Here is a 25,766-nt window from a genome sequence, read left to right on the forward strand (position 1 = left end):
GGATGTTATTCCTTTCCTCAATGATGACAGGCTAGAGAGCATCACATTATGAGTAGCATCCTGCAATGACACGATTCTTTAGATGTTTGCTTGAGCTTTTCCTCAACATGGATGACCACAAGATTAAGCACAATTTTCAAGAAGAGAGGGGGGCGAGCTGACTGTCAAAACTACTGTTGCTGTCTACTGCTAGCGAGAAATTAGCCAGAATCCTTTGGATAGGCTACTGAAGAATCACAGCCAACTGTGCACAACCTAAATCCCAATGTGGGGTTTCAAACCAAAATAGAGCCTAGCCAATATCATTTGTGCAGTGCAACAGATACATGAAAAGTGCAGAGTGCAACACCAAGACTGTGCTCTTCAACCTCAGAAAACATTTTATACCATAAACAGGCCCGAACCCTGGCAGTTGCTAAGTGTATTCGGCTAGTTCTGAGAAACTCACCAAGATCATTAGGATACAGCGGTTGAATCAGTTGAAGGTGCCCTATCTGACTTTTTCCCTATCACATTCAGAGTGAAGCAGAGCATAGCAACCTGTTCAAATGATTCTATGCTGCCACGCTTCAAGTGACGCAGCAAGATATCTAGAAGCTGTAAAAATGGGGAGGGCCAATGGAATTTTGTGAGCTAGACCCTTATCGAATGCACTTCATAATTCTTCAGAGCTTCTGGCCAGGCTGCTGAAGACCACCAATATGGAGCAAGAAAAATCCTCCTTGTCCAAACAACACAATACACTTGCCCTATGTAAAACACCAGGCATTTTCTAATGGGTTAAATAAAATTCCTTTCGCCCTTTCTTCTTTCCTAATTCAAACATCAGTTTCCCTCTCTTTAGGTCCAGATTGCCACCACCACTCTTTTTACACAAAAGAAAAGCAGGAGAAACTATCTTTCAATCAATCAATCAATCAATCAATCGTATTTACTGAGTGCTTTGTGTGGGCAGAACAGTGCTTGGGGAGAGTACAATACAACAGAGTGGATAGATGTGTTTCTTGTTCACAAGGACCTTATGGCCTAAATGGGGAGACAGACATTTAAATAAATAAATAAATTACAGGTATGTGCATACATAAGTGCTGTGGGGCTGAGGGTGAGGCGAATATCAAGTGCTTAAATAATAATAATAATGATGGCATTTATTAAGCGCTCACTATGTGCAAAGCACTGTTCTAAGCGCTGGGGAGGTTACAAGGTGATCAGGTTGTCCCACGGGGGGCTCATAGTCTTAATCCCCATTTTACAGATGAGGTAACTGAGGCTCAGAGAAGTTAAGTGACTTGCCAAAGGTCACACAGCAGACACGTAGCCAAGCCACGATTTGAACCCATGACCTCTGACTCCAAAGCCCATGTTCTTTCCACTGAGCCACACTGCTTCTCAGTGGGTACACTGAGAAGCAGCTTCTTAAAGCTGCTTAAAGCTATCTCCTCGACCCCCTCCAGTCTGGCTTCCGTCCCCTACATTCCACGGAAACTGCCCTCTCAAAGGTCACCAATGACCTCCTGCTTGCCAAATCCAACGGCTCCTACTCTACCCTAATCCTCCTCGACCTCTCAGCTGCCTTCGACACTGTGGACCACCCCCTTCTCCTCAACACGCTATCCAACCTTGGCTTCACAGACTCTGTCCTCTCCTGGTTCTCCTCTTACCTCTCCGGCCATTCATTCTCAGTCTCCTTTGCGGGCTCCTCCTCCCCCTCCCATCCCCTTACTGTAGGGGTTCCTCAAGTGTCAGTTCTCGGTCCCCTTCTGTTCTCTATCTACACTCACCCCCTTGGTGAACTCATTCGCTCCCACAGCTTCAACTATCATCTCTACGCTGATGACACCCAAATCTATATCTCTGCCCCTGCTTTCTCTTCCTCCCTTCAGGCTCGGGTCTCCTCTTGCCTTCAAGATATCTCCATCTGGATGTCTGCCCGCCATCTAAAACTCAGTATGTCCAAGACTGAACTCCTTACCTTCCCTCCCAAACCGGCACTACCATCCTTCCCGTCTCACAAGCCCGCAACCTTGATGTCATCCCCGACTCTGCTCTCTCGTTCACCCCTCACATTCAATCCGTCACCAAAACCTGCGGGTCTCACTTCGGCAACATCGCCATGATCTGCCCTTTCCTCTCCATCCAAACCGCTACCCTCGTGGTTCAATCTCTCATCCTATCCCGACTGGATTACTGCATCAGCCTCCTCTCTGATCTCCCATCCTCCTGTCTCTCCCCACTTCAGTCTATACTTCATGCTGCTGCCCGGATCATCTCTGTGCAGAAACGCTCTGGGCATGTTACTCCCCTCCTCAGAAATCTCCAGTGGCTACCAGTCAACCTACACATCAGGCAAAAACTCCTCACTCTCGGCTTCAAGGCTCTCCATCACCTCGCCCCCTCCTACCTCACCTCCCTTCTTTCCATCTACAGACCAGCCCGCACCCTCCACTCCACTGCTGCTAACCTCCTCACTGTGCCTCGTTTTCGCCTCTCCTGCCATCGACCCCCGGTCCATGTCCTCCCCCTGGCCTGGAATGCCCTCCCTCTGCACATCTGCCAAGCTAGCTCTCGTCCTCCCTTCAAAGCCCTACTGAGAGCTCACCTCTTCTAGGAGGCCTTCCCAGACTGAGCCCCCTCCTTCCTCTCCCCCTCCCCATCCCCCCCCGCCCTACCTCCTTCCCCTCCCCACCGCACCTGTATATATGTTTGTACAGATTTATTACTCAACTTAATTTACTTGTACATATTTACTATTCTATTTATTTTATTTTGTTAACATGTTTTGTTTTGTTGTCTCTCTCCCCCTTCTAGACTGTGAACCCATTGTTAAGTAGGGACTGTCTCTATATGTTGCCAACTTGTACTTCCCAAGCGCTTAGTACAGTGCTCTGCACACAGTAAGCGCTCAATAAATACAATTGAATGAATGAATGAATAAAGGGTACAGATCTAAGGGCGACGGAGACGCAGAAGGAAAAGGGAGTAGGGGAAATGAGGGCTTAGTCAGGGAAGGTTTCTTGGATGAAATGTGATTTAGAGAAACAGCGTGGCCTAGTGGAAAGAACACGGGCCTGGGAGTCAGATGACCTGGATTCTAATCCTGCCTCTGCCACTTGTCTGCTCTGTGACCTTGGGTGAATCACTTCACTTCTCTGTGCCATCTGCAAATTCAATACCTGTTCCTCCCTCCTACTTAGACTGTGAGCCCCATGTGGGACATGATTATCTTGTATCTACCCCAGAGCTTAGTACATTGCTTGGCACATAGCACACAAATTAACAAATACCACAATTATCATTAATTGCCATTTAATAAGGTTTTGAAGATGGGAAAAGTGGTGGTCTGTTGGATATGAAAGGGGAGGAAGGTTGTTCAGTCAGCTCAGAGCTCCTAGGGCATTCAAGTTGCTGTCTTTCCCCAGGACAGAGTTCGCTGCTTCTGCAATAATTTTAGCCCCTCACTGATGTGGAAAGCCTGGAATCCTATTGGTACTATAACCCAATCTCTCAAATTGCAACACTCTATCCTCGCTTCATGCTTCCTGGTCTGCCTGTGGCAGTGACTTCATCTCTCTGCCACTGGTGTTGTGTTACACATAATTTGAAATAGCATCCGGTAACAATTTTTAAATTTATCAACCCAGACACTTTCGCACCTACAGATTCCCTTAAGTCTTGATATAAGATAAAGGACCATTTTCCTCTCAATGGAGAAGCAATGTAGATACATTCTATACCATGTATTATTCATTATGCCTTTATTAAGTATTAATATGGTGTTTATTGCCACACCACCTCAGCACTCTATATAACAGCATATCCAAAACTGTTGCAGAGAAGAGGGAAGTAGACAGTGGCTCTATCTGCATCAGGCAAAACCCAAAACTTGCTGGAAAAATAAAACACCAACTTGCTTGTTTCTTAATGACATAAACAGAAGTAGCCTTATTTTTAATGATTCCAAAGGGGGCCTTGCAACTAGCTCTTCTTGTTGGAATTTCTACAGAGGAGCTGAAAGCTGTTGATTTGAGGCAATAAGGTCAGGGTTTTCTCCTAGGTGATTATATCCTTGGACAGGGCTGATGAATGGCTGGGGAATCCTGTCTACGCAGCCTCAAAGGCCTCCAAGATGCTTGGCATAACACAGTTCTCATTCGAATGAAACTGACACACATTAAGAAGCATGAGGATTCAGGATTTCTATTTCAAACTGAGTGTTGGTTTGGCCCCACATCCTGGGGTGGATTTCTTATTGTGTCATTCAAAGGCACTAAGCTCACTGCCTTCCCTTAGTTTAAAATAAATAAATAAATCAGGGAGCTTCTTGTGAATGAGACCATGCCACGCCTGGGGCAAACTCAATTCAAAGCCACCGCAGTCATATAAGAAATCCCACTGCATTGCACCCTATAAACTATCTGTATGGGGATGTATTCAGTAGGGTGTGAACTGCAATTCCAAAAAATATGGTAAAGTACCTTATATCAATACCATCAGTGTTTTTCTTTTTTATTTCCTTTCCTAAGGAAAATATTACCCTTTCTACTCCCTCAAAAAGTTTGCTACATGAGGCCTATAGGGAAATTTACCACTTCCCATGCAGACATACATCACCTGTCAAGGTTGAAATGACCACATTTTGGGGAATCCAAATGGGAAAAGGGGGTGAAGCTAAGAACAGCAGGAGAGAGGGCATCAAATATACAAACAGAGGTGACAAACACACACACACACACACACACACACATCCCTCTAGGGTTAACTATTCATCAGAATGCATTGGTGACAGCAGCATAGAAGGCTAATTCATCAATCAATCAATAGTATTTTTGAGCACTTACTAAGCACTTGGGAGAGCACAAAAGAGCTAGTGGGCATAATCCCTGCTCTCAAGGAGCAAAGAAGCTCATGGGGAGACAAACGTTAAAATTAATTACAGGTAGGAGCAAACAATAGAGGCAACCCAACAAAGAAGGGTGTAAGTTCCCACGAGCTGAAATAGCAGTAGAGAGGGGTATGGGTTGGGGAGAGAAGAGATTAACAGGGATGGTCTCCTGGAAGAGATGTGATTTCAGAAGGGTCTTGGGAGTTGGGGAGAGCTGTGGTCTTCCAAATGCTATGGGGGAGGGACTTCTAGGCAGGAGGGAAGATGTCAGCAAGAGGTCAGCTTCACGAGAGACAAGAATGAAGCACAATGTGTATGTTGGCTTATGAGGAACGAAGCAAGTGAACCACGGTGAAGTGGGAAGGGAATGACGACAAGTAGCATGGAGTGAGCTGATTGAGTTCCAATGGTCAGGAGTTTCTGCTTGACGTGGAGAGGAATAAGCAACCACTGCAGGTTCTTGTGGAGTGGAGGGATGTGTGCAGAGTGACATGTTAGGAAAATGATCTGGGCAGCAGAGTGAAGATGGACCAGAAAGGAGAGAGGCTGGAGTCAGGGAGGTTAGCAAGGAGGCTGATGCAGTAACCGAGTTGGGATATGCTACGTATCTGGTCCTCTGTGGTGGCAGTTTGGGTGGAGAGGAAGGGCAGGTTTCTGAAAATGTTGTGGAGAAAGAATCAACAGGATTTGGTGACTGACTGAACATGGGAGTGAAAAATGAGAGAGGGGATTGAAGGACAATGCTAAGGTTACAGGTTTGAGAGACAGGAAAAATATTATTATTATTATGGTGTTTTAAGTGCTTACTATGTGCCAATCACCATAATAGGTGCTGGGGTAGATACAAGATAATCAGGTTGAACACAGTCCCCGTCCCACATGGGATCAGTCTAAGTGGGAGGGAGTAGGATTTAATCCCCATTTTAGAGCTGAGAAAATTGAGGCACAGAGAAATTAAGTGACTTGTCCAAGGTCACACAATAGACAAGTGGTGGGAACCAGGATTAGAACCAGGTCGTCTCACTCCCAGGTCCATGTTTTTTCCAATAGGCCATGCTGCTTCCCAGTGCTATCAACTATGAAGGGAAATTGAGGTGGAGAGGATTCTGGAGAAAAGATGAGTTTAGTTGAAAAGGGAGAGCCATAACTGATATGATCCAGCCTTCTCTAAGGCCATCCCCACTCACCACGTTCACTGCCGTTGACAGCCCACTTCTGCCATGACCGCAGAAGTCAAAGGTCCACACTAATGAACATGGCAGTGGCCAGTGTGACAGCAAGCAAGGCTGTAATACCTTCCCCTCATCTGATGCTGCAGCTGCCACTCTGTGTTGTTGCTGCAAGGGTAAGGGCCTTGTGGCCATTATTCATTCATTCATTCAATCGTATTTATTGAGCGCTTACTCTGTGTAGAGCACTGTACTAAGTGCTTGGGAAGTACAAGTTGGCAACATATAGAGACAGTCCCTACCCAACAATGGGCTCACAGTCTAGCACATCACTGCTACTCAAACAAAAACCAGGGCCTTCTAGGATCTCACTGGTGAAAACTTTATGGTTGTCCAACCCAATGCAAGACGCCAGGTAATTTAATCAGAATACCTCAAATATTACAGGATATAGAGAAGCTGGGACCAAAAAGAGAGGAGGGACTGAGCACTGAAAATAATTGAACTGACTAGAAACAAAATAGCCCCATTCTATTTGGGTGGAAGACCTGTTTCCTTTGATCATGTCTCCACACTTGTCCTTCTTTAATGACATGTCTGCGATGCCTTGCTGTGTCATTTAGAGCTCACTGTTTTTGTCCACAAACAAGAAAGTTGCTTGCAATTGGTAATTTAGCTTTTGCCACAATGGTGGGGGAAGGAATATTTTCTTAAATGGTTTTTATAAGACCTTTATGGAGGAAAATCAATTTATAAGGATCACCTATATAGAGCAAAATATACTCTAGGCACCAACTTCATTTAGCAAGGCAAAACTATCATTTTTTTCAGCCACAACTCCTAATCCTTCATCAGAGCTGGCCCTAGCAACCTCAGCTACACCTGACTGAAAAGCAGATTGCACATCAGGGTTTTCCATCTGCCTATATTCCTGTTTCGGGCCTGCCACTACCCTAGGAAGTACTGAGAAAACAAAGGCCCCATCAAATCAATAAAGCTAGATATGGGGGAAAAGGCTGAGTTACACAGAGAGCTCTTTGCTGAACTTTATTATTAAGACTGTCTGCCTATTTGTGACTACCCAGGCACCAGGAGTGCGCTGAATGACCCTCATCATTGGAAGAGGGAAAAAAAAAACCACCCAGTTTTTCCCTATTATTTTTCCAGTGCGCTAGTTCAGAAGTAAGAGCAAATAATATCACATAAGAAATAATTATCACATTATCAGTTAACGAATAAAGGCTGATAATGACTCCCTTTACCTCTATCTATATCCAAGCAGCAGTGTCATCCAGACAGAATCCTAGGCCACTCAGGAGCCATGCCTGAGGCTGAAATCTCCCAGGGGGGGAAAAAAAGAAGTTCAGTTTACTTGTAAAAATTATGGCAAAAGAACCAGTTCCAAATTTCCTTTGGTCTGACTGAAAACAAGGCTACTTCTGTTTATGCCATTAAAAATGTGGGCTCGCTAGGGTTTTTTTTCTTAATGTGCTGCTTGTGCCTTGTGCACACATGGCCAGGATCTATTCAGATAAATTAAACTGGAGTGTTGAATCTGGTGAGTTAAATTAATGTGCAGTTAACCCATCTGGATAATTTGAGAATAATTTCTCAATCACACCATTTTCCTGAATTTTCTAGCTAGTCTCTCCAAATCTCCACTTCATTTCTACTCTATAGAAATGACTTAAAGAAGGTCCAAACAATCCCACACGTTATCTCCATTACAGAGCACACAAATATGGGATAATAGTGGATTCTTGATTGATCTTATGATAGATTCAAAAATAAAAACAGAAAGAAGGGAAATCAGAGGGGCACTGAGAAGCTGTATTCTTGGGAGGAATTTTCCCCCCAGTTTTGATCTGAATCTGCCTGGGAAAAATCTATCTCTCAGTCCCATAAGAACACTTCCAGGGAGCGGCCCATACAGATAAACATAATGATTTTAGAGCCATACTTTACTAGTCCCACCTCAAAGTCCACCCTGGGAACCACGTCCATTTGATTGACAGATTATTTTGGACATTTCTCAGACTTGGTCCAGTTCTCTTATGCTGCTACCATCTTGGGTATTTTCACGCAGTTCCCAAAGGGCAGGCAGGCTAGTAGTCGGGTGAAGAAGCAACACCAAACCGCGAGCACCTCTGGGCAGCAGTTGTCAATCAGATAAACTCCCTAGCCAATCAGGGGCATGTAAGAGGAAACAATGTCATGGCCAAAAAAAAAATCTAAATACTGTCAGATCTTCCGTACACATTACAACCAAATTTACAAGTCCCTCACTTTGGACTGAAACTGAGTCTGACATTGTGCCATTGAGAAACACGTACCATCATAGTTGGTTTTCTCAAGTATATGCCTTGGCTTCATCCTGGGCAGGTATGGCTCCTCCCTGCTCGTTGTGGGCAGAGAATGTGTCCGTCTGTTGTTGTAACGTACTTTTCCAAGTGCTTAGTACAGTGCTTTGCACACAGTAAGCACTCAATAAATTCGATTGAATGAATGAATGAAGTAGGGTGAATTCAGAGTGGTCTGAAACTGGCAAAAGGAATTTTGCCTAAATGTGCTATTCTCCCGCACCCAAGGTGGAGAAGACAGTCTTCTTGCAGAAGAACCCTTTTGTCCAAAAATTCAAAGGAACTATGCCAACAAGTTAAGTAATGTATTATTCCAGTTTTTCAGGTTGGAAAACTGAGATATGGGATAATGATGAGACATGATGTAATCCACTATTCCACTTCAACCTGAATAATGCATTCTATTCCGGCCTTCTCTCCAACAGACCTCAAAATGTTTTTCAAGTTTACTGATAGATGAACCAATGTGAGGTTGGGAAGTAAACAGTTCTATTTACAGCTGCCATTAGTCAGGTGAATAAAATACATTTTTATGAAACAAACAGAGAAAATCAATTAAAATGTTCAAAGATAACCCCGGCTAGTCCTCAGACACACTGTTGGCAGGAAACAAATAACATGGATGTTCCTACTTCAGGGTAGACAATTTCCACAGGGGAAATAGGGAACTGTATTCTCCAAATCCCAATTATCCATGATTTACTCACCTATCATCACGGCATAGCACAGAGCTGTGTCCACACCGCATAACGCTGAGTGCTAACATACGACGTGCAGAATGGAGCTTGGAAGTCTTCACTCCGGGATTTATGAAGAACGATCTAATTATTCAACCCCATGTTGCTCACTACCATTATCATTTCTATTTAAAACCTCGAAGGAAAAGATCATTCATCTCCAGGGAGAGAACTGGCCTAACAGAGCTCCACTGGCAGAAATGCACCCCTTCAGTTAGGCTAGCAAGCAAATACAAAAGGAAACCCAGCTCATTCTTCACAGGTCCAAAAGACCTAGAACCTCTTGAGAAACCAGTCAGATTACTAATAAAGGAGGCAGTACCTGCAACGTGGCTAAGCTCATCCTTATGTCTGTTAACTGCCGCCGCTTCCTATAGTTGTTCGGTCTGAGGTTCTGTGTTGGGGAGGGGGCTGACAGTCACGAGACCTGGTCAGATAGAAGTGGCTGATATTTATAAACTCTGGGATATATTACAGAAGAGAACAGCCTCCTTGGTGAGGAGAAGCACTTTTGTAATCTGACCCTGGAATGCTGACCTATTGTGTACAGCAGCATAGCAAAACATAAATAACAATGCAGCATTCCCAAACACCCAGACATAGGTTGGCTTGGAAAACCAGCTGGCTGGGGTGCATTTCACTGGATTCTCATCTCTCGTTTTGGAAGAACTGTTTTAATGTACTTGAATATTTACTGATTCTATTTGTATGCAAAAGCACTTTGCTCCTTCACTGCATATATGAATAAATGCCTTTTGTTTCATTCTTACTACAAGGAATTGTTTTAAGATTTCATTGTCTCTAATATATATATATATATATATATATATATATATATGTGTACACACACACACACACACACACACACACACACACACACACACACATCCTTAAGTGAATCTGTGGGTGATTACCACAACCCTCATAGGTTTTTCTCTCTGTGTGGCCAAAGGCAGGCTAGAAGAAACTTCATTGAGAATCAAAGGAATGGGAAGTCCATAGTTGGCATAGTCAAAGTCTATTTTAAGCCATTAATACACTGCCCAGATTTGATTGTGTATATGAAAGGAGAAATGTTCAAACAAACTTAGTATTTTCTGCATGGAATGATCTCCAGATTAAAGGGACTATACATCTACAAATAAAAAATGCTATCTGTATTTGGGCCCTGACCCCTTGTTTACAAGAGGGTTATTTCTCAGGAATTGCTCTCCAAATCAGATGGGGAAATTGAAATGGGCTGCATTTGATCATTTGGGGGTCTGTGTCCACTTAGATTGTAATACTACATTGACTGCAAGTAACTTGAATATTAACATTACTAAACTCACCATATGCAATCCTAAAAAATGCTAGTGTTTTAAAATCAATCATATCAACAGCAAATCCATTCTAGAACAAGCTGACAATAGTGCAACTAAGGAACCCAATATATTTGATGAGCCAGTCAGCCAACAGATTACATATGTGCCCATACAAAAGAGAGAGAGAGAGAGAGAGAGAGACAGAGAGAGAGAGAGAGAAAGTGCACACATGCGCTAGTCATAAGCTGAACATCTCAACCTTGGGTGCTCTTTAGTTCCTAATGATGGAAGTAGTTTGTGAATTTCCATCCTCTCTCCCCCACCCATTTCACCGGGTCACATTGCACAGGGCAAACTTAACAAGTGGCTGAAAAGTTTTACAGAATCCACTTTTTCTTAATGGTCCTAACAATATCCTGCATGTTATCCAGATGGCACTAGAATGATTTATTACTGCTGCTGGTCATTACAATCCAACGATAGGTAGGACTCTCGTGTCGACAGAAGGGGAATATTTTCCATGACAGTGCATCCTTCGACTGATCAATCAATTAATGGTATTTATTGAATGTCTACTGTGTGCAGGCCCCCAAACCAAATGTTTGGGGAATACAACAGAAACAAAAAGCATGTCCCCTGCTTTCAAAGAGTTTAAAATCTAATGGGGAAGACAGGCAAACATAAATTATTTAGAAATAATGGAAGCAGGAGGTAGAATGGCGATACCCCTGATATGGTATGGTAGGATGAAATAAGTGAATGAATAAGGGAATGAATGAGTGGCTTACTTACCTAATATATATCGTTGATTTTTTAAATAGATAAGCGATGAGGACAGGTGAAAATACAGGTGTACCCCAAGTCACAACTACCATGCAATACAACTAACCCTGGGATACAACCTCTATTGTTTGATGCCATATGCCCCTCAATTGCCCCAACATCTGGCTGAGCATTTCAGCTAAGCAAATCCCTCCTTGCCTCCAATTCTCTGGGCTGAGAAGTAATCAAGAATGAATGGATCTTGGAGAATACAGTGCCCACAGTTTGTATTACATTTTCAAGGTATTAAAAGATGGCCCTAAACAGATAGCCAAAGAGGTGTTGAACTGGGGAAGCAACTTCTTGTAAAAATGGATGATGCAGATGTCATGCGTTCATTGTCTCTCATTTATTGGAAGCATTGTCCAACAAGAACCTTTCTGAACATTAAATAAGGACCTCATGAGTTAGTGCAAGATGCCAAAGGAGATGAAGAACTTATGATTTCTTCACCACCAGCGAAGATATTGGGTTCTAAATGTCTTACATCAATTTTAAATGCTTACTATGTACCTGGCACTGTACTAAATACTGGGGCAGATACAAGCTAATCAGGTTGGTCACACTCCATGTCTCACATGAGGCTCGCAGTCTTAATCCCCACTTTACAGATGAGGTAACCGAGGCACAGGGAAGTTAAGTGACTTGTTCAAGGTCACACAGCAGACAAGTGGCAGAACCAGGATTAGAACCCAGGTCCTCTGACTCCCAGGCCTATGCTCTTTCCACTAGACTATGCTGCTTCTCAGTTAGGACTGAAGTAGAAAGACCATGAGGAAGAGAGGAGTTTCAGGGTGCACAAAGGGGCACAGTGGTATTCAGCAGGAGTTGTCCTGCTAACAAGATGCAATACACTCATTTGCACCTCAACACACTCAGTACACATTTACAAAGACACGTTTCATGCTGCACTCTGGCTAGAGTCCAGGTGCAAAATTAGGGAACGCTCTTCCGAGAACACAAGCCAATCTGGATACAGCATGACATGATGTCAGAAAAAATGGTTGTGTGCTCATGCATGGCATCAGACATGGTGAGTACAGAAATGCAAATTTTCCTTGGCCCAGGGTTCTGTGAGAATGCCTCCATCATAGGAGAAATGGGTGTATTTCATACTGTGATACTATGCTTTGAACTACTTTAATAAAGATTGAACAATAGTTGAGTGACATTTATCATTTCAGTGTATAGCTTCTTCCTGAAGCATGGCTTGGCATACATCTTGCCATACCTCAAAAACCTCCAATAGCTACCCATCTCCCCTGACATCAAGAAGACACTTCTTACCATTAGTTTCCAGGCTCTCAGCCAGTTTTCTCCATCTTACAGATCCGTGTTCTTCACCTACTAATCAAGCAATCAATAGTATTTATCAAGAGCCTACTGCATTTGGGAAACTACAATAGTGTCCATGAAAACTTGCCATCTCTGAGACTGGGCCACACTGTAACCAAACAGCCTCTCCATATTGGACAAAGGTTTCCTAATTCCCTGAAAAAGCTCTAAATCATGCAGTCAGAGACACACGTAATGGCAGAAATGAAGGTATCTGACTCCAAAAGTGCTAGGCCTGACTACGTAACAACCGACCTCTTAGTATTAGTTTGGCACCACACATTAGGTTTGTCCTGTAGATATTTGGACCAAAAAAAAGCATTTTCCCCCAGAAAAGCATTCTGAAAAGGGCATCTAATACATTCAATGTATTCCAGAAGTGCACAAAACAACTCTCTGGTTGTTAGGTGGTGTTAAGATGTCAAGGCCTCTGGTAGCTAACAGAGGGCTATTGGTTAGGGAATTATTGAAGGGGAAACATATTGCACGACATCTCTATTACATAGAAAATGAGACTTCAGGTATAGTATTTCTGTTGTACCCTCTAGGAGCCCTTTTTTCTTCTTCTTCAGAGGTCTTGACATCTTAACACCACTTAACAACCAAAGACTTTTGTGTACTTCTGGAATACAGTAGACAGGTTAGCCACACTCTTCAGAAAGATATTCTAATGGAAAAGAAAATGTCTTTATTGGTCCAAATATCCATGGGACAAACTTCTATCATTATTATTGTTATTAATATCATTATTATTATTTTGGCCTGCAAGTCACTTTAGCCTTATTTTACTCTGTGGAGGTGCAGGGAATCAGAGGTAAAGGCAACCATCCCAGGTCAATGGAAATGTGAAGTAACATGACTAAACACCATGGATTTCGATATTCTGAGGGTCATAAGGCCGTTCCAGGAAGTGGAAAAAAAAATGCCCGACAACCGTCAGTTGTCAGTTGAAAAGTGCCCCAGGAAGACTCCGTTGATGCCTCCACTGTAGTCACCTTAAGGAACACACTTACTATGATCACAACTGTATCACTTTAGACCCTACCAATGTAGTTGAAATGTCGAGGCCAGAAATAAATCCAACTGCCCCACCTATGTGGGTGGAGCATGGGTCGTAAACCTGAGGAGACTGGTTTTGTATTATCCAGGGTCCTTGTGTCTGTGCATATCTCTGCCTATGCAGACTTACAAGTTGGTGTGAGTGGGAACAGGTCTTTGGCCAAAAAAACCTGGAATATTCCCGCTAGCATTACTGGTAGCAGGATGGACTATGGTCACAACATTTTTACTTGGAGAAGCCCCACAGTGACCGGGGTTTCATTCTAAGTCTATTCAAGAGAGTGACCACGGGGAATATGAGGGAGGGGAGTTTCTCTCCACATCTGAGAGGGTGTGTCAATGGCACTCTTCCCACATGAAGAGATGTAAGTCCAATGTAAGTGGGAGAGTCACCATTAGGCTTTCACTGGCCGTGAGCAAAGTTGAACTGGAATATGGCCTTCCAGACCCATATTCCTCTGGAACAATATTTACAAAGATTCATATTTCAAGTTTTTAAGAAATCAATATCCTTTGCTCCCAAACCTCAAGTCCTACAATTCCCCATTAAAAGTCATATTTCATGCAGCGCTGCCCAATGTTCTGAAAAATGCATAGAAGTGTTTGTCTGGATACATCTATTTGCAGGGAAGAATGACTTGAAAACGTGGTGAACGGAACAGAGCTGGTTCCAATCCAGCCTGGTCTGAGCTGGCTCCCCTGACTGATTGGTGAGTAATTCACTGGGTCTTGTTTCTCTTGGACCATTTCCTCACTGACACACATTAGCGCTCTGAGGCGATGAGTTAACATCCCAGAAGGTTTGTTCTCTTTTCTTTCATTCATTCATTCAATCGTATTTATTGAGCACTTACTGTGTGCAGAGCACTGTACTAAGCGCTTGGGAAATACAAGTCGGCAACATATAGAGACAGTCCCTACCCAACAGCGGGCTCACAGTCTAGAAGGGGGAGACAGACAACAAAACAAAACATGTAGACAGGTCAAGATCGTCAGAACAAATAGAATTAAAGCTATATGCACATCACTAACAAAATAAATAGAATAGTAAATATGTACAAGTAAAAGAAATAGAGTAATAAATTTGTACAAATATATATACAGGTGCTGTGGGGAGGGGAAGGAGGTAGGGTGGGGGGAAGGGGAGGAGGAGAGGTAAAAGGGGGCTCAGTCTGGGAAGGCCTCATGGAAGAGGTGAGCTCTCAGTATGGCTTTGAAGGGAGGAAGAGAGCTAGCTTGGTGGATGTGTGGAGGGAGGGGATTCCAGGCCAGGGGAAGGACGTGGGCCGTCCTTTCTTCCCATTTGAGTGAGTGTAAGCCAACCATGTGTAGTGATCCCCCTTTCCTGCTCTAGTGAGGCCTTGACTAACCTTCCCTTTCGGCAGCTGACCATCTCAATCAATCTGGGGTCACCTCACTATTCTTACTACAACCCAGCCCACACATTTTGCCCCTCTAATGTTTACCTACTCACTATACCTCAGTCTAGCCACTGACCCATCACCCACATCCTGCCTCTGGCCTGGAATGGCCTTCCTCTTCATATCTGACACACAATTACTCTCCCCTCCTTCAAAACCTTATTGAAGGCACATCTCCTGCAAAAGGCCTTCCCTGACTAAGCCCTCTTTCCCTTTTCTTCCACTCCCTTCTGTGTCACCCTGACTTGCTCCCTTTATTCATCCCCAACTTAAAACCCCAGAGTATTAATGTACATATCTGTAACTTATTTATTTGTGTTACTGTCACTCTTCCCCTCTAAACTGTAAGCTCACTGTGGTCAGAGAATGTGTCTGTTATACTGCTAATAATAATAATAAGAATAATGATGGCATTTATTAAGCACTTACTATGTGCAAAGCACTGTTCTAAGCACCGGGGTGGATACAAGGTGATCAGGTGGGGCTCACAGTCTTCATCCCCATTTTACAGGTGAGGGAACTGAGGCACAGAGAAGTTAAGTGACTTGCCCAAAGTCACACAGCTGACAAGTGGCAGAACTGGGATTTGAACCCATGACCTCTGGCTCCAAAGCCCGTGCTCTTTCCACTGAGCCATGCTGCTTCCCAAGTGCTTAGTACAGTGCTCTGCATACAGTAAGTGCTCAATAAATATGGTTGATTGGTTGCTCAATTGATTGAAATATGCCAGATGCATCTGTTGTGGTCCATTCACTTATTGGTCTCTGGGCAGGAATGTCCTTCAATACCTGACTCCCTCTTGGGTCTGAGACTTCCCTTCTAAGCAGGAAGTCAGGGCAAGTCCTCCATTGCAGAATCCCTCAATCAGCAAGAGCAGCTGTTTTACACTCCTTTCTGAATAGGGGCCAAAGTGATCAACTCTAAGGATCCTCCCCATGCTTCCCACCAGTAGCACCTGTCAGATCCCCTGAACTGCCCTCTGGTTATAGACTCTTACTGAGGACAACTGTTTCTTGTCATTCCCCTCAGCAAATTCATAGATTCCCTCGAAGAATGGGGGTGGGGGGGGGGGGAGGAGGAGGATTCTTCACCCTCCCATAGGACCATTTTGAATAGCAATGTAACTCCCAAACCTAGATTCTAGAAACCTCGGTTTCTGGGACTTATGTAGGCTTTGGTGGATTAATAGATGAGCTTCATATGGCAACTGGGATCAGTAACTTAACTCTTGGGCAGACTCCATCAAAGTGCTCTGGTGCTTCCACAATGGTTAGATCTCTGGCTCAGAGAGACCCCAAGAGTCACTTTGTATAAACATAATTATTCCGACTCTGCAGGCCTCTAGAATGACCGGTCTCATTTGTTCCAGATACCTACACTTGTTACTGTATCAGCAATTTGGAGAACTTCTCTCAACTTTGTTTAGAATAAGGAGCAGGCTGCTCTTGCATTTTCAGATCTAGGTGTAGTGTGATCCAGGGATGCTCCCGGCAGCAGAACAAAGAGGGAAGAAGTTGGAAACAGGAAGACCAGTATGTTTAATCAGAAGTTTAGTCAGGAGATGACAAGTTCGAACCAGCATGTCCATATGTGTGGAGAAGTTGGGGGGTGGAGCGGAGGTCTGGGAAATGCTGTGGAAGAGGACCTGGCAGGATTGAGATGCAGGCTAAATGTGAGAGTTAAAATTCAGAGGAAAGTCAAAGATGATGTCAGGGTTGTGAGCCTCTGGGACAGGGAGAATAGTGGTACTATCAACTGTGATGGGGAAAATCGAAGGAGGAGTAGATTTAGAAGGAAAGATGAGGAGTTCAGTTTTAGCTATGTTGAGTTTAAGATAATAATAATAATAATGATGGCATTTGTTAAGCGCTTACTATGTGCAAAACACTGTTCTAAGTGCTGGGGGAGATACAAGGTGATCAGGCTGTCCCACGTGGGGTTCACAGTCTTTATCCCCATTTTACAGATGAGGTAACTGAGGCTCAGAAAAGTTAAGTGACCTGCCCAAGGTCACACAGCAGACATATGGAGGATCCAGGATTAGAACCCATGACCTCTGACTCCCAAACCCGGGCTCTTTCCACTGAGCCACGCTGCTGGTGGAATATCAATGTGGAGATGTCCTGGAGGCAAGAGAAGAGACAAGACAGGCATTTGAGAGGTTGGAGCTAGTAAGATATGGATGTGGTAGCTGAAGTCACGTGAGCAAACGAGCTCCCTGAAAGAGTGAATTCCTACTGAAAACAGTAGGAGACCCTATTGAGTCATGTGGGACATCTCTCCAGGTAGGGAATGAGAAATGGAAGAAGAGCCAGAGGAGGAAGTGCCAGTGAAGAAGACTGAAAAGAAGTCAGAGTGATTGGAGAGCCAGCTGAAAACCATCTATCAAGCAATAGTATTTATTGAGTGATTACTCTTTGCAGAGCACTGTTCTAGAAACTTGGGAGAATACAATTAACAGTTAATAGACATAATCCCTGCCCTCAAGGAGCTTACAATATACCAGGGGGAGCAGACACAACAATAGATTACAGTTGGTAGGAGCAATAGGGTATAAAGTATATACCTAAGCACTTGATATTCACCCCACCACCAGCAGCCCCCCAGAATGTATATCCTTATGCTCTGTCATTCCCCTGCCTGTAATTTATTTTAATGTCTCCCTCTCTAGACTGTAAACTCCTTGTGGGCAGGGATCATGTCTATCAACTCTGTAGTACTGTACTCTCCCAAGCACCCAGTAGAGTGCTCTGCATACAGTAAGTGCTCAATAAATTCCACTGACTGATCGATTGATGGAGTTGGTGGGGAGTGAGTCTCTGAGTGCTTTGGGCGATGCAGAAGTGGCAAAGTGTCAGCAGTAGGGGAAATAGGTTGTGGAGATGATGGATTAATCATGGCAGGCTCCCTGGAGGTGGGATTTCAGATGAGCATTGAAGATGGGGAAAGCGAGCTGTGGTCTGCTGAATGCGAAGAGGGAGGGAGTTCCAGAAAGAAGGGAGGCCGTATGCAAGAGTTCGACAGTGAGTACATAGACGTGAAAGGTGAGAGCTGAGGTGTAGTGGGAGAGGAGTGTGGACAGGTAGTGGGGAAGAGAGCTGACTGAATGCCATAAAGTCAGGTCAGATAACATTTCTGGGATAAGAGAGAGGACAAAAGTGTTGAAGGCAGTCAAAAGGTTAAGGAAAATAATGACAGAGTGGAACCCACTGGGCTTGGTTTCAAGGAATTCACTAGAAACCTCGGCACGTACAGTCTCAGTAAAGGGAAGTGAACAAAAACCAAATTGCAGTAGGTCAAGAAGAACGTGGGGGTAGGAAGTGAAGGCAGTGGGTGAAGAATAATGGGAGCAGAGAGGTGGGCTGATAGCCAGAAAATGCCTCAGGATCTAGTGTAGGCTATTTAAGGTGGGAGAGACTTAAGCTTGAAGTCAGAGGGTCAGGAGCCAGAGGAGAATGAGAAGATGAAAACTGCAATAGGGAGTGTAAGCAGATGCCTTAAAGAGGGGAGAGAGGACAGGGTACAAGGCACATGTAGAGGAGATAGGCTTTAAGTGCTAGGGGTAGACCTCTTGAAAGACAATTTGGAAGCAAATGGATGAGGGCAGAAGTGTACTGAGAAAGCGAGGGTGGTACTTGCAGTTCACGTCAGTTGGTTTCTATTAAGAAGTAGGACAGGCTGTCAAAAGTTAGAAAGGGAGGAGGTCAGGGAATTGGAGGCTTCAGAAAATGAGATACCGGTACATAATAGTTGTTGATGATGTGGGCACCAGGACTCAATGAGGGAGATATAGCTATCCAACATGGCCACAAGGTGGGGAAGGTTAGCCCGTGCCAGTCCAAGAACATAGTTCTTTTATGCCCATTTAACTAAGATCCCTTAGCTAGGTGAGCTGGTCTCCTGATGCTGCTGGGGTGTTGGAGAACAAGTGAAATGTCTTGGATTTGAGGTTACAGAATAACTAGGAGGAGAGGTTGCATCTGTAACAAGTTGGTTTTCCAACAAGAAGCAGGCAGCTCCATGTGTTGCATTTTTGTCCCCAGATTATAAGATTTAGCACAATGCTTTGGCACATTGGAAGAGCTTATAAATACCACAATTATTCTTATTAGGCTGGGCTGCCAACTGGGTTTGATCCAAATAACATGAATATTGGGAAGCTGGAATCACCCATAAAAAAATTCCATAAGAAAATTATGAAGCCCTGCCCAAGTGATCTTGCAATAGCGTGGGCTTTCAGTGTGTAGCAGGCCTACAGATCAGAAATAATAATGACGGCATTTATTAAGTGCTTACTATATGCAAGAAAGTGGTTTCCACCTAGCTGTTGTGGAACCAGATCAGGCTGCCATTTTTTTTTTAAGTGACAACTGATTTCCCAGTTTCTAACAGCTACATCATTCTCTTAAGCTATGTATTCTTTCTTCTACCTCGAACAAAGCTAATGACATAGGCCTTGGCCCAGAGAAGTTTTCTGCATAGCCCAAATATCTGGATTAGTAGCTCTAAATTGTACAACCTGCAGGGAATGGGGTCACTGCATTGGCAAATACTAATTTTAGGGAAAAATGCATTTTCCCAATTTAAAAAAAAAGGCTCAAAGAGACTTATAGAGCAGATATACCTTATTACCACTGTCTGCACATATTGTGCTCTGTCTTTCTTTATATTGATTATTTTAAATGGGTTTGTTTTCAAATTGAAAAGGTATCAGTGAAGACTCCAAAGCTGCATTTGAACTGCCCTAGAAGAATGCCCTGAAAGACACTAAAGTTATTAATGGGGCCCTAGACCTACAGTGTTGCTTCAATCACCAATCCCAACTGCAGAGCCTATAAACTGCCCACCCCAGCAGGGTGATGACACACCGCCCTCCATCTCTCCAATCAATCAAACATATTTACTGAGCACTTACTGTATGCAGAGCACTGTACTAAGCGATTGGGAGATACAATATAACAGAGGTAGTAGACATGTTCCCTTCCCACAGTGAGCTTACAGTCTAGAGGGGTAGAAAGACATTAATATAAATAAATAAATTACGGATATGTACATAAGGGCTGTACTCCAATCCACACAGCTCCAATGGCTCCCTATCTCCCTCCACATTAAACTAAAACTCCTTACCACTGGCTTCAAGGACTCCCCCAACTTTTTCTACCTTACAGGTTGGCTCTGTTCACCAGTTACTCTCATCTTTCATTCTTCACTCCTCCCAAGCTAACTTCTTCACTGTACCCCACACTCATCTTGCCTGTCTCTGACCCCTTGCTCACACCATTCTTCTGGCCTGGCATTCTTTCCTGCCTCCAAATCCACCAGACCACAGTCCTCCCCATCTTCAAAGGCCTCCTAAAATTCCAATGCCTACAGCAAGCCTTCCCCAATCAATCAGTGGTATTTATTGAACATCATCAATCAATCGTATTTACTGAGCACTTACTTGCGCAGGGCACTGTACTAAGCACTTGGGAGAGTACAACACAACAATATAACATGCCTGGTCCCTGCCCTCAGTGAGCTTACAGCCTACATCTACTATATACAAAACCCTGTACTAAGAGTCTGGAAGAGTACAACAGAATCAGTCAACATAATCCCTCTCTTCAAGGAGTTTAAAACCTAGTGGGGGTGGGCTGGAGAGGGGAGGGAATAGCCAATAAAATAATAATAATAATTTTAGTATTTGCTAAGAGCTTACCACGTACCGAGCACTGTTCTAAGCACTGGGGTAGATACAAGGTAATCAGGCTGTCCCACATGGGGCTCATAGTCTTAATCTCCATTTTACAGATGAGGTAACTGAAGCACAGGGAAGTAAAGTGACTTGCCCAAGGTCACACAGCAGACAGGTGGCAGAGCTGGGATTAGAACCCACGTCCTCTGACTCCCAAACCCATGCTCGTGCCACTAGGCCACACCGAAAATGAATTACAGATACAAGGAAGAAGGAAATGAGGCGATACAACTGAGTTAGTAACAGGGCAAGTACGGTGGGTTCAAAAGTGCTATGGGGGGTTGTGAATACTGAAGTGCTTAGGTAGAGCAGAAGTGCTGAAGAGGCAGTAGGGGGGATATAAAGTGGGAACATTAAAATTAATCTGGTAAGGCCTCCTGGTGATATGTGCTTTCCAAAGAGCTTGGAAAATGGCGAGAGTGGCATTCTGTACAATTTGCAGGAGGATACAGGAGAATTCCTGGCATAGGGGAGGGTGTATGCAAGAGGTTGGCAGTGGGAGACATGAGAACGAGGCACAGTGAGGAGGTGAGCTTGAGAGGGTCAAAGTGTGCAATCTGAGGTGTAGTCAGAAAAGAGAGTGGATAAGTAGGAGAGAGCAGGCCAAAGGTCAGGATTTAAACGTTGATGAGGAGAGGAATGGGTAACCATACTTGCTCCCTTTGTCCTTCCCCACCCCCAGAGCACTTATATACATATCTGTTGTGGACAGGGAATATTGTACTCTCTCAAGCACTTAGTACAGTGATCTGCACACAGTAAGCACTCAATAAATACTACTGAATGAATGAACAAATGAATGAACCTGAGGATTTTGAAGCTTGAATGTGGAGTGACTATAGGGGACATAATTGGGAGAAACCGGGGTGATATACTTCTTTAAAAGAGCATCTGAGGGCAGAAATATGCATGATATAGTAGAAAGAGCACAAACATTTCAAAAAATTGGTGCCACAAATGTAGGTGGAGGTGTTACTGTGAAGAGTGAAAAAAAACAAAAACAAAACAATAGAGGGACACAGCAGTGAAATACTTCACCTTCATTTCCAGCTCACCGGGAATGACTTATTTCATCAAGTTCACTTTGGGTGCAATTCAATAGTGGCCCCAGCCCATAACCTTTGAGAAGCTTAGTCTAGGTTGGCTATGGTGATAGGAAAAGTTGAGCCCTTCGTTGCCTTTTCTAAAATGGTAATTCCTGGCCTGACATGGCATATTGCAAAGGGCAGGGAGGAGTGCTAGACATCTAGCAACAATCAGTTCAACTGATCCAGCAGGCTCACCTCACCTCATCACTGAGAGAGGATATTCACAGGCAGTTGCGTGGGGAAGGTAGTTCGAACTGCTTGTCCATACTTTAATCTTTAAATTGCAAAAACATTAACATTATTGATTGATCAAGCATCAATCTAACAGAAATTTAATTAAATTAAAATGTGTCACTGAGCAGTCCTCCCTACATCGTGTATAAATCTTTGGTAATAAGTTGAAGAGGACAGCGGCGATTGATAGTGGGTTCCCAATTTAATTTATGCCTCCACATTTTATTTTCCTGAGCTGATAATGAGCATGCTCACAGGCTCCCAGCTGAACAGATGAGTTTGCCAGGCATCCATCTGACACACATCACCTCCAAATGCTACTAAATTATGTGGCTTTCCAAGGTGTTTCCCCATGCGTGCATTAAGAATCATCTGGGCTGAAACCTGAAGCGCCCTTTAACAGTGCCAACTTGCATTTAGAGACCTCCCATGCGAGGAGCGCCACTTCAAGCCCTCCAATTTCAACCCAGCCATTAGTGTCCCCCTGGAGGAATTGGTGTCTTCCAAAGAAGAATAATTTCCGTCCATTTCTATTGAGAGGCAGTGTTGCCTAGTGGGAAGAGCAAGGTCCTGGGACTCATAGGACTTGGGTTCTAATTCCGGCTCCACCCCTGCTGTGTGACCTTGGGCAAGCTACCTAATTTCTCGGTGCCTCAGTTTCCTCAACTGTAGACGGTAAGCTCATTGTGGGCAGGGAATGTGTCTGTTTATTGTTGTATTGTTCTCTCCCAAGAGCTTAGTACAGTGTTTTGCACAAAGTAAGTGCTCAATAATGAATCTATAACATGGGGATTAAATTCAACTCCCTCCTTGGTAGACCATGAGCCCCACGTGGGACAGGGATTGAGTACAAACTCGTTATCTTGTATCTACCCCAGCACTTTGTATAGTGCTTGGGGTAAGTAAGTACTCAACAAGTACCATCATTAATTATTATTATCAAGGCCCCAGGAGGAACTTGATATATCAGAGGCCTGTCTGGAAGGTTCACCTCTCCTTGTTGGATGAGAAAGAGAGAGACACAGTTCCCGCTGGGAATGGACTGGCATCAATACCCTACCCTGAGGTCTGGGTAATTAAATTAATAGATAAATTAACCCCAAGAGGCAAAGGAGCAATACAGACCTACAACTGAATACCGACTCTTCCTCCAAGCATTATAAATCACAACGCTAGAATTGTCCTCTGTCAGACTACCCTTAAGAGACTCTTCTAATTTACTGTTACTGGTGAGTATTCTATTACACTGAATTTCTCTTTGCTTTCTTTGATTTGAATGCATTCAAAGTCCTATTTCATTTTTAATAACCACTTTCCCAATGAATAGTAGTGCACTAGCGATGTCCAAAACATCTCTAAAGAGAAAGAGTAAGTCACTCTGCGTGCTGGATATACCCCTCCCATTACATGTCGCCTCTCTGTATCTCACTCCTTTCTCAAGAGAATGCCAATTAAAACCAATTACATTACACTAACTGCATTTTGGCCCTCAACTCCATCATTACTAGAAAGGCCACCTCTGGGAATCAGACCATATGAAGATATTTGCAGACCTTAGTGGTTCTGCTCTCCTCCTAGAGGCCTTTCCCGATTGATTTCTAATCCCCCACTTTATATCCCCAGTTGTCGTTCCAGCATTTCCCCACCACGCCTGGCACGTGCACACATATCTTTATATCCTATCACCTCTTCCTATCTGGGACTTTCTGTGGTGTCTGCCTCTCCAACTAAACTGTCAGCTCCCTAAGGGCAGGGCTCATATCTCCTCCTTTTATTGTAGTCACTCAAGCACTTAGTACAGTGCTCTGCACATTGTTGTTGTTGTTGTTGTTGTTGTCTTATGCTGTCGAGTCATGCCCGACCCATAGCGACATCATGGACACACCTCTCTCAGAACGCCCCACTTCCATCTGCAATCGTTCTGGTGGTGGATCCATAGAGCTGTCTTGGTAAAAATCTGGAAGTGGTTTACCATTACCTACATGCAGTAACGACTCTCTGTCCTCGACTCTCTCCCATGCTGCTGCTGCCCAGCACAGGTGAGTCTTGACCTGTAGCAGACTGCCTTCTACTCACTAGCCACTGCCCAAGCTAAGAATGGAATGGGTCTGCCTCTGCTTCACTCTCCCTCCCATAGTCGAGACTGGTAGAGTACTGGAAACTCTTCAGGTGCAACCCCGAGAGGGACTGCACATTGTAGGTGCGCAATAAATGCCATCAATTGATTGACTGATTTAGCTCACCAATGGGTATTTTAAAGTCTCCAAATAGACCTGCCATACTTCTCTGAACCAAAGATACTAGGACACACTCTCCCTTTCTCAGTTTGAGATGCATTCCCAGGCCAACTCTTCCTGTGTCCGCTACAAATAGGTGCTGGACTAATAGTTGTGGTAATTGGTAAGTACTTACCACGTACCAAGAATATACAAGATAATCAGGTCGGACACAGTCCCTGTCCCACATGGGGTTCGCAATCTAAGAGGGAGAGGGTACAGACTTTATACCCTCATTTTACAAGGTGAGGTAACTGAGGCCCAGAGAAGTTAAGTGACTTGCCCAAGGTCACACGGCGGGCACATGGCAGAACTGGGATTAGTACCCAGGTCCTTTGACTCCCAGGTCTGTACTCTTTCCACTAGGCTACACTGTTTCCACACTGCTTCAGATGCTGAGATATCCCACCCTACAAAGGAAAGAAGATAATTAAAGATATTAGCATATTGAAGAGCTGATTCCATTGGGAAGAACAGCCTGGTTTTTAATTTTAAAATTACTGAGCATTAGAGGAACAGAGGACTGGAAAGGAGAGAGGCCAACCTAGCTCACACCCTAGCAAACCTCTCTGGATGCCATCGGAATGGCAATGATAGCTAAGACAACACTTACCTACATCTCCGAAGCCAGCTGGACAACTCCCGAGGGTGGTAGAGAAAGATGTTTCATCAAGCTGCCAAAATGGGCAAGCATCCTAGAGATGTGTATCCTCAGCAGCATGAAGGCTGCCCTAATAAATCATGTGAGGCAAGATAAAAACTCCGGTTTGAGGAAAATTGAGTTTCCCTGAACATTGCTTCTCTGTCCTTTAATACGGGTGGCATTTAGGAAGTGCTCATTATGTGTCAAGCACTGTGCTAAATGCTAGGGCAGAGAAGCAGCGTGGCTCCATGGAAAGAGCACAGGCTTGGGAGTCAGAGGTCATGGGTTCTGCCACTTTTCAGCTGTGTGACCTTGGGCAAGTCACTTATCTTCTCTGAGCCTCAGTTACCTCATCTGTAAAATGGGAATGAAGACTGTGAGCCCCACATGGGACAACCTGATCACCTTGTATCCCCCCAGCGCTTAGAACAGTGCTTCACACATAGTAAGCGCTTAACAAATGCCATCATTATTATTATTAAAAGTTGTCCAGATCAAAGTCCCCGTCCCACACAAGGCTCACAGACTAAGAGGAAGGGGGAAAGGGTATCTTCTCTCCATTTTACAGATGAGGAAACCGAGGCCCAGAGAGGTTAAAGTGACTTTAAACGCCAGGTGTGCCTCGGCACAAAGGGAGAGCAGGAACCAGCATTCAAATCATTCTTTCACCCAAAAAGTTGAAGCATTTCGAGCCTTCCC

General features: G+C 44.1%; 1 protein-coding gene and 1 non-coding gene across 2 annotated transcripts in view; both read right to left on the reverse strand.

Moving 5' to 3' along the window:
• MAF (MAF bZIP transcription factor) overlaps nucleotides 1–25,766 on the reverse strand; it is a 288,890-nt gene that overhangs the window by 159,380 nt on the left and 103,744 nt on the right.
• Nucleotides 24,198–24,335, reverse strand: LOC119949708. The gene has a single exon (XR_005457250.1). It is a non-coding gene; the product is annotated as a small nucleolar RNA SNORA7 (small nucleolar RNA).

The sequence above is a fragment of the Tachyglossus aculeatus genome, chromosome X2 (genome assembly GCF_015852505.1).
Source record: "Tachyglossus aculeatus isolate mTacAcu1 chromosome X2, mTacAcu1.pri, whole genome shotgun sequence".
Lineage (NCBI taxonomy): Eukaryota > Metazoa > Chordata > Mammalia > Monotremata > Tachyglossidae > Tachyglossus > Tachyglossus aculeatus.